The 15,679-nt window shown below is 50.0% G+C and overlaps 1 pseudogene; it reads left to right on the top strand.

Annotated features, from left to right (window-relative positions):
• The first annotated feature begins 13,989 nt into the window (after positions 1-13,989).
• Positions 13,990-14,228, top strand: LOC139266371 (U2 spliceosomal RNA; annotated as a pseudogene).
• The last annotated feature ends 1,451 nt before the right edge of the window (positions 14,229-15,679 follow it).

Below are 15,679 nucleotides of genomic sequence, written 5' to 3'. Positions count from 1 at the left end.
CACCAAGTACGTAGTTGGCATTGAGTTTTTATCCAACAAATAAGGTATAACATGGACGGGATGGAGGAGGCCCTGGAGCTGGTAGCCAGGAACACTGGTGGCAGAGGGCTCCCAGTGGTCCAGGTGCGCTGCACTGCACCCCAAGGTGATGCACCCCCATTGCCAACCACAAGAGAGCCAGCAGCAACATCTTGCTTCTGGTTCAGAGCACGTTCCCACCTCGAGACCATCCTCTCCCGTATCCGTCCAAGCAGCGGTTCGGCCGTCACCTCCGCCCCCCGTCCCCAATGAAGCATCGCCTGAGGACCTCCTCGGCCAGGCGGCTTGGAGTCAGGACGGGGTAGAGATGGGGAGGAGAAGCGGGGGTGGGGTGGGGGGGGGGGGCGGAAGGGGTGGGGGGAAGGATTGGTTTGTACAGAAATACTGATGATTTCAGACAACAGTTCAGGTTAAATGTTTTTTATTTAACAAAACTTTGTAGTGCATTGGCTCAGATAGCTGCACCATTACACGCTGGTGATTCCTTAACATCAAAGGGTATAATCACACTTAACTTCAATCACTTTAAACTTTAACTGTCACCACGGTGATGTCCACCATTGATGTATGACCTGCACACCCAGCAGTGTGTCAGCCTTGTAAATAACACCAACGTTCCTTCAGGCAAAGCGATCATTGATGAACTCCTGACATAAGGCTCTTGCAGCTATCATGCCACCATGGGCCCTTTCATGCGGTCTACAGGGGGGGCGGGGGCATGGCTTCAGCGTCAGCCTGATTGTCTGGTCTGATGTCAGCGTCCGCCTCCTCGTCCTCCTCTTCCTCTCTCTGGTGAAGTGGACTGTCAGACTCATCAGGCAATTCTTGTCCCCTCCTGATAGCCAAGTTGTGCAGCATGGAGCACACCACCATGAATTGAGCTACCTGCTCAGGGTGGTTTTGGAGCTCGCCTCCTGAGTGGTCCAGGCATTTAAAGCGCTGCTTAAGCACTTCAATAGTTTTCTCCACAATATTGCGAGTTCCTCTGTGGCTCTCGGCCTCGGTGTGAGTGTCACGCAGTGGGGTCGTCAGCCAGGTGGCGAGGCCATATCCTTTGTCACCAAGCAACCAGCATTGACCTTGTGGCTGATTGTTAAACAAGTTAGATATGGTGCTCTCACGCAGGATGTGAACATTATGGATGCTGGCCGGAAATTGAGCATTCATTGCCAGTATAATTTGCTGGTGGTCGACAACCAGTTGGACATTCAGGGAGTGGAATCCCATGCAGTTCCTGAAAACTTCTGCATCCTGAAAAGGTGCCCGCATCGCGATGTGCGTACAGTCTATTGCTCCCTGCACCTTGGGGAAGTTTGCAATTCTGGAGAATCCTGGAGCCCTCTCACAATGTGCCTCCCTGGTCATAGGGATGTTGATCAAGTCCCTCCTGCGTGCATACAGGGCTTCAGTGACCTGTCTAATGCAGCGATGTGTGGCATGCTGAGAAAGTCTGCAAATGTTGCCAGCTGTGGCCTGAAAAGAACTTGAGGCATAGAACGACAGTGCCGCGGTGACATTGAACTCGACGGACAGTGCAGTACTGATGGTGCTGGCAGGCTGCAGATCTGCCCTTATCAGCTGGTGTACCTCAGTGATAACCTCTTTGTGGAAGCGCAGTCTCCGAAGGCTGGTGGTGTCGGGCAAGTCGAGGTAAGAATACTTCTTCTTGTACTTGCGGGCGGTGTAATGCCTAGTCCTCCTCATCTGTCTGTCATGTCTTACATTGGGCACATAATGCAGTGGAGCATTCCTTCGGCAATGTCGAGTCTGCTGCATGTATTTGGTCACCAGGAGAGGGTGAGAAAGGACAGGCCCCATTGCAGTAGCTCTCTGTTTTCCACCGATTAGTCACAAACAAGGAATGTCCCGACGAACACACCTCTTCAATTCCAATTGGTCACAGTGTGGTCAAGATGTTTTTAGAGATGTTCACATCAACTCCAATGGCCGGCAGAATATATACGAACTCCGCCGAGCTTGAAGCAGAGCAGCCTTTTAAAGGACGCGACATGTGATCTAGAACATGGCCTCCGTAACGTTGTGATTAGTTCCGGTTAGTTCCACTTTTTCTGGGCGGTTTTTTGGGTGAGTGATATTGTGGGCGATGTGTGCGAGGTGGTGAAATTGACGATGGGCGATCACCATGGCCGCTAGTTTGGGTAAATATGCTCTTTACGACAAAAAAAGGTGGGCGGGCGGTATTATTGAATCTCGGCATTAATTCCGTGCGGAAAGTAACGCTGGGCGATATTATGGGTGTTGATTTCGCCCATTCTGCTGATTCTGCTCAAAAAAAGTGGGCGGGAGGTAATATTTTTTCCACCGTTAAGCACATGGGGAAAGTAACACTCGCCGATAAGTTTCCGAAAAATGCACGTCAGTTTCCATTTTGTGCCAAAATGGGCGATATATGGGCGTTATACATCATTTCAGCGGTAAAGTGGATGTTAAGCAGGCAAAAAAAGTGGAGGTTCTAGCCCCTAGTACTGAGCAGTACGGAACCCCACTGGAAACATCTTTCCAGTCACAAAAACATCCATCAACCATTACCCTTTGCTTCCTGCCTCTGAGCCAATTTTGGATCCAACTTGCTACTATGCCCTGGATTCCATGGGCTTTACTTTTGTGACCAGTCTACCATGTGGGGCTTTATCAAACGCTTTGCTAAAATCCTTATATACTACATCATATGCACTACCTTCATCGACCCTCTGTGTTACCTCCTCAAAAAATTCAATCAGGTTAGTCAGACACAACCTTTCCTTAACTAATCCGTGCTGACTGTCCCTTATTAATCTGTGTCTTTCTAAATATAGATTTATCCTGTCCTTTAGGATTTTTTCCAATAATTTTTCCACGACTGAGGTTAGGCTGACTGGCCTGTAATTACTCAGTCTATTCCTTTCTCCCTTCTTAAATAAAGGTACCACATTAGCAGTCCTCCAGTCCTCTGGCACCATGCCTGAAGCAAGAGAGGACTGCAAAATGATGGTCAAGGCCTCTGCTATTTCCTATTTTGCTTCGCGTAACAGCCTGGTATGCATTTCATCCGGGCCTGGGGACTTATCTACTTTCAAAGCTGCTAACCCCCTTAATACCTCCTCCCTCACTATGTTTATTTCATCTAATAATTCATACTCCTCCTCCTTGATAGCAATGTCTGCATCGCCCCTCGCTTTAGTGAAAACAGACACAAAGTATTCATTCAGAACCATACCCACATCTTCCGCCCCCACACAAAGATTACCCTCATGGTCTCTACTAGGCCCTACCCTTTCTTTAGTTATCGTCATGCTCTTAATATATTTATAAAACATCTTTGGGTTTTCCTTTACTTGCCAAGAATGTTTCATGTTCTATTTGCTTTCCTAATTTCCTTTTTAATTGCACCCCAGCACCTTCTACACGCCTCTCGGGTTTCTACAGTATTGAGCCCTCGGTATCAGTCATAAGCCTCCCTTTTTTTCTTTATCCTACACTGTATGCCTCTAGACATCCAGGGGGCTCGAGATTTGTTATTCCCACATGTTTTCTTTAAGGGAACATACTTGTTCTGTACCCTCAGGATCTCCTTGAATGCCTCCCACTGCTCTGACACTACCTTCAAGTTGCTGTTTCTAGTCCACTTTGGCTAAATCACATCTCAGCTTAGCAAAATTGGCTTTTCCCGAATTTAGAACTTTTATTCCTTTTCTATCCTTGTCTTTTTCCATAACTACCTTAAATCTAACTGAATTATGGTCACTAGCACTTAGACCAGTTAGCCTAATATCTGTCGGAAAATGTACAGGGTATTGGTGAGGACACACCTGGAGTACAGCGTACAGTTTTGGTCTCCGTAATTAAGGAAGGATATACTTGCATTGAAGGCTGTTCAGAGAAGGTTCACTAGGTTGATTCCGGAGATGAAAGGGTTGACTTATGAGGATAGGTTGAGTAGATTGGGCCTATACACATTAAAGTTCAGAAGAATGAGAGGTGAGCTTATTGAAACATGTATGGTAATGAGGGGGCTCAACAAGTTAAATGCAGAGAGTATATTTCCACTCATAGGGGTAACTAAAACTAGGGGGCATAGTCTCAGAATAAGGGGCCGCCCATTTAAAACTGAGATGAGGAGGAATTTCTTCTCTCAGAGGGTTGTAAATTTGTGGAATTCTCTGCCCCAGCGAGCTGTGGAGGTTGGGTCATTGAATATATTTAAGGCGTAGATAGACAGATTTTTGAGCGATAAGGGAATAAAGGTTTATGGGGAGTGGGCAGGGAAGTGGAGCTGAGTCCATGATCAGATCAGCCATGATCTTATTAAATAGCGGAGCAGGCTCGAGGGGCCAAATGGCCGACTCCTGCTCCTATTTGTTGTGTTCTTGTAATGCTCTCCCACTGATACCCCTTCCACCTGCCCAGCTTCATTCCCGAAAACAAAATCCAGAACCGCCCCCTCCCTTGTTGGGCTTGTTACATACTGGCTAAAAAAGTTCTCCTGAATGCATTTTAGGAATTCTGCACCCTCTGCAACCTTCACACTACTTTAGTCCCAGTTAATATTAGGGTAGTTCAAATCCCCCGCTATTACTGCCCTATAGTTTTTGCATTTCTCAGAAATGTGCCTACATATTTGCTCTTCTATCTCCCTCTCACTGTTTGGGGGTCTATAACACACGCCCAGCAGTGTGATCACCCCTTTTTTGTTTTTCAGTTCAACCCATATGGTCTCATTTGACGATCCCCCTAAAATATCATCCCTCCTCACAGCTGTAATTGTTTCTTTAATCAACTCCGCGACCCCCCTCCTTTTTACCCCCTCTCTATCCCGTCTGAAAATCCTGTAACCAGGAATGTTGAGCTGCCATACCTGCCCCTCTTTTAACCATGTATCTGCAATAGCTATAATATCGTAATCCTAAGGCCCCAAGTTTCCAGCTGCGCCGAAGCCCCGAGCTGCATGCCTGTTCTTCGCGCCTAAGAGTGCGCATGAAAAAAACTGCGACATTCTCCGGCTCCTCGGAGCTCAATCTCTGCTTGGCGCGGCGCGCTCTTTACAGCGGGGGGCGGAGCCAAACACTCGCGCCGATTCTGTCAGCAGTGGGGGGGCGGGTCTAATTTAAATGAGCCAAAGTCATGCCGGCATCCCTGCGCGAGCGCGTTGGAGCGTGCGCGCATGCGCAGTGTCAAACAAACATTGGCACTCGGCTATTTTTAAAGGGACTGGAGAAAAAGTGAAGATTTGTCTCTTGGGCCCCTGGAAAGGCTTGTAATTTAATTTTTGTGATATTTTTGTGTGTGAGGGAGTGCTTTTAGTAGCACTGTTGAGTAAATCACCTGCTGAAATCAGTGAGTTCAGCTTTTCACTGCTAAACTTGCAGAACCGGTGTTGCATTGGCTTTGAGAAATAAGAGCGCCAATTCAACTTTGCAATGGATCAACGTCCACCAAGAACAAGGAATTTCTTGCATGAGGAAGTAGAGATATTAGTCAACATAATTGAGCAGAGATGGCAGGAGCTAGATACCAGCAACAGAGGTCGCATAAAAGTGCCACCAAAAGAAATGAAGAAACACTAGAACCAAGTTGCAGAAGATTACTGCGCCGTGGTGCATACCATGAGATCTGGAAGCCAGTGTAAAAAAAAATGGCACGATCATGGTCAAGTAGTTAGTGTAAGTAATATTTCCCATTTTTAATTTAATCATAATTGTAACCTGGCTATCTGTATGTCCCACCCTGCAGATTGACACATTCTGTAAAAAGTTATATTTTACTCTTTGCAGAAGAAATTGGCCCACAACAAAAGGGAGGCAACTCGGACAGGAGGAATGCTCAATTTGCATCCACTGACACCCTTGGAACAAAGGGTAGCTGCTATGATGAGTCGTACATGGAGAAAAGCAATCAGTACAGCACAAGCTGGGCCCGCACGCGAGGAAGAGGGTAAGTCCTGAAAATGCATCGTGGCCCTTTAAATCAACCTGCTGCCTAACCTGCTATGTGTGAGAGTACTCATGCCACCCATCCGGCCCTCTCCCTTGCTGTTAAACTGTTCTGATGTATTTTGCAGAACATGAGGATGATGATGATGATGATGATGATGATGATGATGATGACGATGCTGCTGCTGCCAACCCTGAGGATCCTGAGGGTACAGAACAAGAACCAGTACAACCAGCTGCGGACGATCCAGACTGGATGATGGCAGCGATGACTGAAATGTCTGCAGGGGAGAGCTTCCAAATGAATGTTTATGAGCCCCCATCAAGGGGCATCAGAGTTTCAACCCCTAGCATAGGTCTTGGTTCCACCTTCCATGCTTTCGCTTCCGATGTTGCGGGTCCCAGTGGTGCTATTGGTATAATGCAGCATTCTACAGTCAGTGCACTACCGTCTGAGCCTGCGCCTCCCTCTCGCATAGGTTCTGGTTCCACCTACTATGGTTTTGATTCCAACGCTGCGGGTCCCAGTGCTGCTGCTGATATCATGGAGCAGTTTACATCCATTCGTCCAACATCCCAGCCCACGGCTCGCACTCGAGTGCTGTCATCTGGAACACCGAGCGCCCCACCATCCCAGCCCGAGCCTCTCTCTCTAGTACTGCTGTCTGCAACACAGAGCGTCCTACCATTCCAGCCCGAGCCTCTCCCTCTAGTTCTGCCATCTACAACACAGAGCAACCTACCGTTCCAGCCCGAGCCTCTCCCTCTAGTTCTGCCATCTGCAACACAGAGCAACCCACCGTTCCAGCCCGAGCCTCTCCCTCTAGTTCTGCCGTCTGCAACACAGAGCATCCCACCGTTCCAGCCCGAGCCTCTCCCTCCAGTTCTGCTGTCTGGAACACAGAGTGTCCCACAGTCCCAGCCCGCGCCTCCCTGTGTAGTGGTGCCGCTTGCAACACCGAGCATCCCACCGTACGTGCCCGCGCCTCCCAGTGCAGTGATGCCACGAGGCAGACCCAGGCAGAGGAGAAGGAGATTGGAGACACGCTCTCCTGAGATGCAGCATGCAACAGATGCGGCTCAGGTTGTGGCATTGGGTATGGAGACCAATGAGCTTACCCGATCACTCATCGGTGGCGTCAATGCAGTGGGTGAAGAGTTGACGGCCCTGACGGAAGAAATAGCAATAATGACACGGGAACTTAGGGAGGGAATGTCGGAGGGAGTGCAATCGACGGCACAGGCCGTCAGGGTGGGCCTGGTTGAGGAAACTGCTGCAATAAGGCCACACAGCCCGGCCAATCAAATGACACCCCCAAGAGGAAGTGAACGTTTACTGAGATGTGGATGAGACATGGTTGCAGCCTTTCTTTGCTGCTTTTGTTCTTGTTCTTGATGTAGCTGTAGTAGCGTTTTTCAAATTGAAATTGTTTTGTAAGTTTTGTAACTTTACAACTTATAAGGGATCTTATGGTTTTTAAGTGATCTTATAGTGTAAATGCTCTCACATTTTTTTGTATCTTATTTAATTTTGCACCTAAAAAGTGATCCTGAAGTTTAAGTGTTCTTCAGAGTGTAAGATTTTTCACATTGAAACTGTTTTGTAAGTTTTGTAACTTTACAACATATAAGTGATCTCAGGGTTTTCAAGTAATCTTATAGTGTAAATGCTCTCCCATTCTGCAACTTATTTAATTTTGCATCTAAAAAGTGATCTTGAAGTGTAAGTGATCTCAGAGTGTAAAATTTGTACAATAGAAATTGTTTTGTAACTTTTGTAACTTTACAAGTTTATAAGTGATCTTAAGGTTTTTAAGTGATCTTCAAGAGTCATATTAAAAAGTATAGTTTGATACAACAAATATTTTATTACAGTGACGTTAACTTTTCAATAAAATATTTTTTCATTAAAACTGTTTCATGTTCCATTAACACAACACAATGTAGGAACAACTGCAAAGAATAAACATGTCCATGCGCAAAAGTGGTCGCAGAGCCCTCAGGCATCAGTAGTTGAAGCGTTCACGGATGAGCTGCTGGCGCAAGGCTCGAGCAATCGTTAAAGGGGCACGATGGACTGCCCTCCTCCGACCTCGTGCTCCGGCATCAGGCACTTGCATGTTTTCCTAATCGTCGTTATCATCCACATCCTGCTCTTCCGTAATACTATCATCATGCACTGGACCCTCATGTAGGTATTCTGGTTCCACTACCAGCTCCTGCTGCCTCATGATGGCTAAGTTATGAAGCATGCAGCACACAACAGTGAAGTGACCGACAATCTGAGGAGAGTACAGCAACAGTCCTCCGGAATGGTCCAGGCATCGGAATCGCTGTTTCAATATGCCAATGGTCCTCTCAATGATGCTGCGCGTCGCAATGTGCGCCATGTTGTATTGACGGTCAGCTTCTGTCCGTGTCACGCGTAGGGGCGTCATGAGCCAGGTGGTCAGGCTGTACCCTTTGTCTCCCAGTAGCCAGCTCTGCCCTTCTGGCTGCTGCTCAAACATGTCAGATACAACGCTGTCGTGTAGGATGAACGCATCATGGGTGCTGCCAGGGTATCTCGCATCGACTGACATGATGCGCTGCTTGTCGTCACACACGAGCTGCACATTGATAGAGTGGAAACCTTTCCTATTTCGGTACTGCTCAGAATCCTCCACAGGTGCTCGCAGGGCTATGTGGGTACAATCAATGCAGCCCTATACCTTTGGGAAGCCGACAATCCTGAAGAAGCCCACAGCCCTCTCATGGATTGCTTGTGCAGTCATTGGGAAATTGATGAAGTCATTCCTTCGCGCATACAGTGCAGACGTGACCTGGTAAATGCAGGCATGTATTGCACGTTGAGAGATGGCACACACATCTCCAGTTGTAGCCTGAAACGATCCCGAGGCATAGAAAGAAAGTGCAGCTGTTACCTTCACTGCAACAGACAGGGCAGTTGTCCTTCTGCTTCTGGGCTGCAAATCTGCTCTCAGCATATCACAGATCTCAGTGACAACTTCTCTGCGAAAACGCAGCCTTTTCATACAATCAGCCTCGCTCATGTCCAGGTACGAGCGCCTGGCTCGATATTGTCGATGTGGGTAAGGTCTCCTGCCCATCAACCTACGGGCTACGACGTTCCTGGTACGGTAAGCTCTAATCAATTCTCTCCTATGCATAATACGTGGTGTTGACAATGCAGCACCCATTCTGCAAATGTAAGTATAAAACTGTCTATGTGGCTGCCTCTCCCTGTCCAAATGGCCTCAGTCCCCCTCACAGCTCGAAGGCTGCTGCTGTATCTTCGGCTGCTGTCGAGCCACTGACGCCGCCCCTAAAGTGTGGCCGAATGGCCTCAAGCACCTGAAAGAGCTGCGTGCGTCCGGTGTTGATTGTTTGGCTGCTGGGCAGCCACTGACACCGCTGCTATCCCATGGCCGAATGGCCTCACGTCAGTCCGGTGTTGGTTCTTCGGCTGCCGCCCAGCCACTGACGCCGCTGCTATCCCATGGCCGAATGGCCTCACGTTAGTCCGGTGTTGGTTCTTCGGCTGCCGCCCAGCCACTGACACCGCTGCTATCCCATGGCCGAATGGCCTCACGTTGGTCCGGTGTTGGTTCTTCAGCTGCCGCCCAGCCACTGACGCCGCTGCTATCCCATGGCCGAATGGCCTCACGTCGGTCCGGTGTTGGTTCTTCGGCTGCCGCCCAGCCACTGACGCCGCTGCTATCCCATGGCCGAATGGCCTCACGTCGGTCCGGTGTTGGTTCTTCGGCTGCCGCCCAGCCACTGACACCGCTGCTATCCCATGGCTGAATGGCCTCACGTCAGTCCGGTGTTGGTTCTTCGGCTGCCGCCCAGCCACTGACGCCGCTGCTATCCCATGGCCGAATGGCCTCACATCCGTCCGGTGTTGATTCTTCGCGGCCAGCCACTAAGAGAATGACGGCCTGCCTGAAGCACCGCAGCTCAGCTCGAAGGCTGCTTGCTGCCGCTGTTGGGGCTGCCGTCGAGACACTGACGCCACACCCCTCTGCCTGTCTCCAACATGAAAGGCCTGCCTGAAGCACAGCAGCTCGAAGGCTGATGCTATTTCACACAGGCAGGAACATGGTTTATTTAATCTTTTCTTTGCTTATAAATTTTTATTCAGGTTGGATTTATTTGTATAATATTTGTATAAGTATAACTAAGGATTGATTGTAGCATTTAATGATTTCCCTTCCCCACCCCTTTCCCCGCCCTCCCCCTCGTTCCCTACGCCTAATTTGTAACCTACGCCTGATTTTCTAAAGTGTAGATAAGGTTTTTTCGAACGTACAAAAATCTTCACTTACTCCATTCTAAGTTAGTTTGGAGTCAGTTTTCGCCGCCTAAACTTTGAAAACAGGCATAAGTGGCCGGACACTTGAAAAAAAAATTCTGTTCCAAAGTGAAACTGTTCTAACTGACTAGAACTGGAGCAAACTAAATGCCGAGAATTCAGATTTCTAAGATACTCCGTTCTAAACCAGTTGCTCCAAAAAAACAGGGGCAACTTGGCCCCTAAGTGTCTACCTGTGCTCTCAGCTCATCTGCCTTATTCGCTATATTCCTTGCATTGAAGTAGATACTGTAAAGTCCTTACTCTACAGCATGAAACTACACGAGGCACATTCTGGGGACAAGGTCACTCTGTGACCTCAACTCTTTATTTACAGCACTCCACAAGTGATGACCCTGCGTGAGACCTCCCTTTATATACCTGGGAGATCAGGTAAGGAGTGTCTCCCACAAGTTCACCCCTTGTGGTCAAGATGTGCATCTAGGTTGTGTGTATACAGTAATACAGTGGTGTTACATTGTGGTTACATTCATGACATCACCTTCCCCCTGCCCCCCGCCCCCCCCCCCCAAAGTCTTGCAGAGATCATATGTTTAGTCTTTCAGGTGGTCTACGCTCCCTCGTGGAGCGCCGCAGTTGGGGCTCTGATTGTTGGACACTGACATGAGTGTCTGTCACTTGTGGTGATTCCGGCCTGACCGCAGGGACTGTGCATTCTTCTGATTGCTCTTGTTGCTTGTTCACTGGTGGTGTGAGCTCCATCTCATGGTCTTCTTCAGGTTCCTCCGTGTCGATGCTGAACCTTTTTTGTACTTGGTCCAGATGCTTATGGCATATCTAACCATTGTTGAGTTTTACCACGAGGGCCCTATTCCCCTCTTTGTCAATTACAGTACCCTCAAGCCATTTGGGTCCCATGGCGTGATTGAGGACGAATACAGGATCATTTATTTCTATACATCTCCCCCTTGAATTGCGGTCATGGTACTCGTTTTGTGACTTGCGCTTGCCCTCAACTATGTTGGTTAGGACTGGGTGAATGAGGGACAACCGGGTTTTGAGTGTCCGTTTCATTGGTAGCTGTGCGGGTGGGACTCCCGTGAGCGAGTGCGGTCGGCATCTATAGGCCAGCAGGAGGCGCGATAGGCGACATTGCAGGGAAGGTCCTTGAATCCTGAGCATACCTTGCTTAATGATTTGGACCGCACGTTCCGCCTGGCCATTGGAGGCCGGCTTGAACGGCGCAGTCCTGACGTGGTTGCTGCTATTGCCCGATATAAACTCCCGGAAATTGTAGCTTGTGAAGCATGGGCCATTATCACTAACCAGGATGTCCGGCAAGCCATGGGTTGCAAAGATTGCACGTAGGCTTTCCACAGTGATGGATGACGTGCATGAATTCAGAATTATGCACTCAATCCATTTCGAGTACGCATCTACCACAATAAGGAACATCTTACCCATGAACGGGCCCGCGTAGTCAATATGAATGCGTGACCATGGCCTGGTGGGCCAGGGCCACGGGCTGAGCGGGGCCTCCCTGGGGGCATTACCCAGCTGGGCACACGTCGTGCACCTGCGAACACAGTGTTCCAGGTCTGAATCAATTCCAGGCCACCAAACGTGTGTCCGGGCAATGACCTTCATCAGCACAATGCCTGGGTGCTCGCTGTGGAGTTCCCTGATGAATGCCTCCCTGCCCTTCTGGGGCATAACTACCCGGCTGCCCCATAGTAGGCAGCCGGCTTGGATGGAGAGCTCATCCATCCGTCTGTGGAACGGTCTGACCTCCTCAGGGCATGCTCCGTGTGCAGGTGCCCAATCCCCAGTCAGGACACATTTCTTAATCAGGGATAGGAGGGGATCTCTGTTTGTCCAGATTTTGATCTGGTGGGCTGTGATGGGGGAGCCTGCGCTGTCAGCCATAAATATCTCGGTGCTTTGCTCCGCTACCCCCTCAGTGGTGGCCAGTGGAAGCCTGCTGAGCACGTCAATGCAATTTTCAGTGCCGGGCCGGTGCCGGATGAAGTAGTCATAAGCAGCCAGCGTGAGAGCCCATCGCTGTATGTGGGCTGATGTGTTGGCATTGACAGCCTTGCTGTCTGACAACAGGGATGTTAATGGCTTGTGGTCCGTCTCTAAGTCGAACTTCCTACCAAAGAGGTACTGATGCATTTTTTTTACACCATAGACACATGCGAGCGCTTCTTTCTTGACCATCCCATATCCCCGTTCTGCTTGAGAGTGTGATCTAGAGGCAAAGCCACAGGTTGTAGTTGACCCTCAGCATTGCCCTGCTGCCACACGCACCCAACCCCACAGGACGATGCATCACATGTCAGAACCAATTTTTTACAGGGGTCGTACAGGGTCAGCAACTTATTTGAACAAAGTAGTTTTCGCGCCCGATCAAAAGCCTGTTCCTGACAGTCCACCCAAAACTAATCGCAACCCTTACGCAGGAGCACGTATAGCGGCTCCAACAACGTGCTCAAGTTCGGCAGAAAGTTCCCGAAGTAGTTCAACAGTCCCAGAAATGAACGCAACTCCGATGTGTTGCAGGGCCTGGGTGCTCGGCGAATTGCCTCTGTTTTGGATTCGGTGGGCTGAATCCCATCTGCAGCAACCCTCCGACCCAGAAACTCAACCTCAGGAGCTAAAAACACACATTTAGACTTCTTGAGGTGCAGGCCTACCCGGTCCAGTCGCCGTAGCACCTCCTCCAGGTTGTGGAGGTGTTCCTCGGAGTCTTGACCCGTGATGAGGATGTCGTCCTGGAATACGATAGTTCAAGGAATGGATTTCAGCAGGCTTTCCATGTGTCTTTGAAAGATCGCGACCACTGATCGAATGCCAAATGGGCACTTGCTATAAACGAACAGTCCCTTGTGCATGGTGATGGTGGTCAGTAGTTTGGATTCGTCGGCCAGTTCCTGGGTCATATAGGTTGAGGTGAGGTCCAACTTGGCGAACAGCTTGCCGCTTGCCAGCGTGGTGAAAAGATCCTCCGCTCTCGGGAGCGGGTATTGATCTTGTAGGGACACCCGATTGATGGTGGCCTTGTAGTCGCCACAGATCCTGACAGAGCCATCCGCTTTTAGGACGGGAATGATGGGACTCACCCAGTTGCTGAATTCAACAGGCGAGATGATGCCCTCTCTCAACAGCCAATCCAACTCACTCTCGATCTTTTCCCGCATCACATACGGCACCGCTCTGGCTTTGTGGTGCACTGGCATGGCGTCCGGTGTGATGTGTATTACTATTTTGGTGCCTTTGAAAGTCCCGATGCCAGGTTGGAATAGTGAATTGTTGTAGCACTTGTGAGCACGAACTTCGCTCCACAGATGACATTGCGTGAACATCCCTCCATTTCCAGTTCATCTCGGCTAACCAGCTCCTCCCCAACAGTGCGGGACCATTACCCGGGACAATCCAGAGCGGCAGCCGATTCACTAAGCCATTGTGTGTGACAGCCAACATTGCACTGCCTAGCACCAGAATGATTTCTTTGGTGTAAGTCTGTAATTGTGTCTCAATATGTTCTAATTTGGGTCTACTGACTTTAAGTGGCCATAGCTTCTCGAATTGCTGGACACCCATGAGTGACTGGCTGGCCCCAGTGTCCAGCTCCATGCATACTGGGATGCCATTTAATAAAATCCTCATCATCATTGGTGACGTTTTGGTGTATGAACTAGGTGGGTCGCTTCTCGGCCTTTTGGCTAAGATCATGTGTAACTGACCTGACAGGGGAGTAACCACCATAACCCCAAGGTGGTTCTCCCTGGATCAGGAAGGTATATGCTTGCTTTTTTGGAAATAGGAGGTGGGTGGGGTGGCTTGACCCATCCACCTCCACGGAGGTGTGTGGGGGACCTGACCCATCCACCTCCATGGCACGAACCTGGTATTGCAGTACTTCCAGGAACGGTGCAGTGGCTCTAGGCCTTTTGGCTAAGAGCATTGGCGCAGAGTGATCCTTGAATGGGCCCAAGGTGACCTCTGGCGTTTGTGATTTGACAAAGAATTGGAACGATTGGCTACGAATTTAAAAAAAAACTAGGTGGGTGGGTGCGGAACCATCCTGCACCCACGCTTCTCGACCTTTTGGCTAAGATCAAGTGGAGTACCTGTTGATTGGGCATTCATATGCAAATCAACTGACTGCAGAAACTCGTTTTTCCAGTTTTGCTGGCTCTGGCCTTTGGCTTGAGCCAGGCGCCAATTGGAGAGAGGAGACAAAATCTGCATGTCGACTGACAATTCGACGGGCCTTTGGGCCTGTCAAGGGGCGGGCCAGGAGGTCCGCCCGTGCCCCGGACTGGGGCGACGAGAGAATGAAGGCTTCGGCCAAAACTCACAGCGAAAGGAGGAATCTGCAACCCGGATGGCGGCCAACCGAGCGGCGAACCAGGGAGTCCGAAACACCATCCGAGTGACGGTAAAGAAAGTGGAAGGACAGACAATGATCAACCGGGAACTTTTCGTGAAGAAAATCCTGCTGGGAACATGTGGCATGAAAGTCGCCGACGGTCTTTGCCTTGCAGGACCTCCCGAAGAGAGGTTACTTCGATGTGACCTTCAGAACCGTCACCCTCTGCCTGAAGTTCCTGAAGGGTTTGAAGGAGGCGAGTGAACCGGTGCGCTCAGTGCTAACTTGGGAGCCGCTGTTCACCCTCCCGTCGCAGCGAAGACGCACTATCACAGTGCAAATGTACGACCCCCACATCCCCGTCATCGATGTGCTGACTTTCCTCAACAGGTTTGTCGATGGGGCAGGAAGCAGCAGTGACTTGAAAGACGGGCACGGAATATGGACCAGCAAGCGCCAGATCCAGGCCACCTTGAAGGTGGACGCCAGCGGAACCATCCTGCACCCACCCTCCAGCTTTTCCATCGGAGGAAGCCGGGGCTACATGGTGTACGCTGGCCAACCCAACGTGTGCCGCACCTGCGGGAAGGCAGGCCATGTGGCGGCAAGCTGCAAGACGGTCATCTGCCGAAACTGCAAGAACGAGGGCCACCAGACAAAAGACTGCAAGGAGACCAAGTGCTGCAACCTCTGTGGTCTGGCGGGGCACCTTTACAAAAACTGCCCCAAACGCAATCGCAGCTATGCGCAGGCAGCAAAGAACTTTGCACCAGAGGAGGAGGAAGCTGATGAACACAACGCTCCAGAGGAGAGCCACACCCTCCCCCCGACCATGAACTCGGGACAAGACGGCGAGGAAGAGAACACTGCTACCTCGAGCTGCGAGCCACCAGCAGCCAGCAGCGAACCTCGCCCCCAGAGCACCGAACCCAGAGACGAGCAGACATCTGACGAGGAAGCGGAATGGCAGACAGTAAGGAAAAGGCGCAAGACCAAGAGGCGACCACCAAGCTCGGCAGA

This window comes from Pristiophorus japonicus, chromosome 6 (assembly GCF_044704955.1).
Source record: "Pristiophorus japonicus isolate sPriJap1 chromosome 6, sPriJap1.hap1, whole genome shotgun sequence".
Classification (NCBI taxonomy): domain Eukaryota; kingdom Metazoa; phylum Chordata; class Chondrichthyes; family Pristiophoridae; genus Pristiophorus; species Pristiophorus japonicus.
This window is presented reverse-complemented; position numbering and strand designations above follow the sequence as displayed.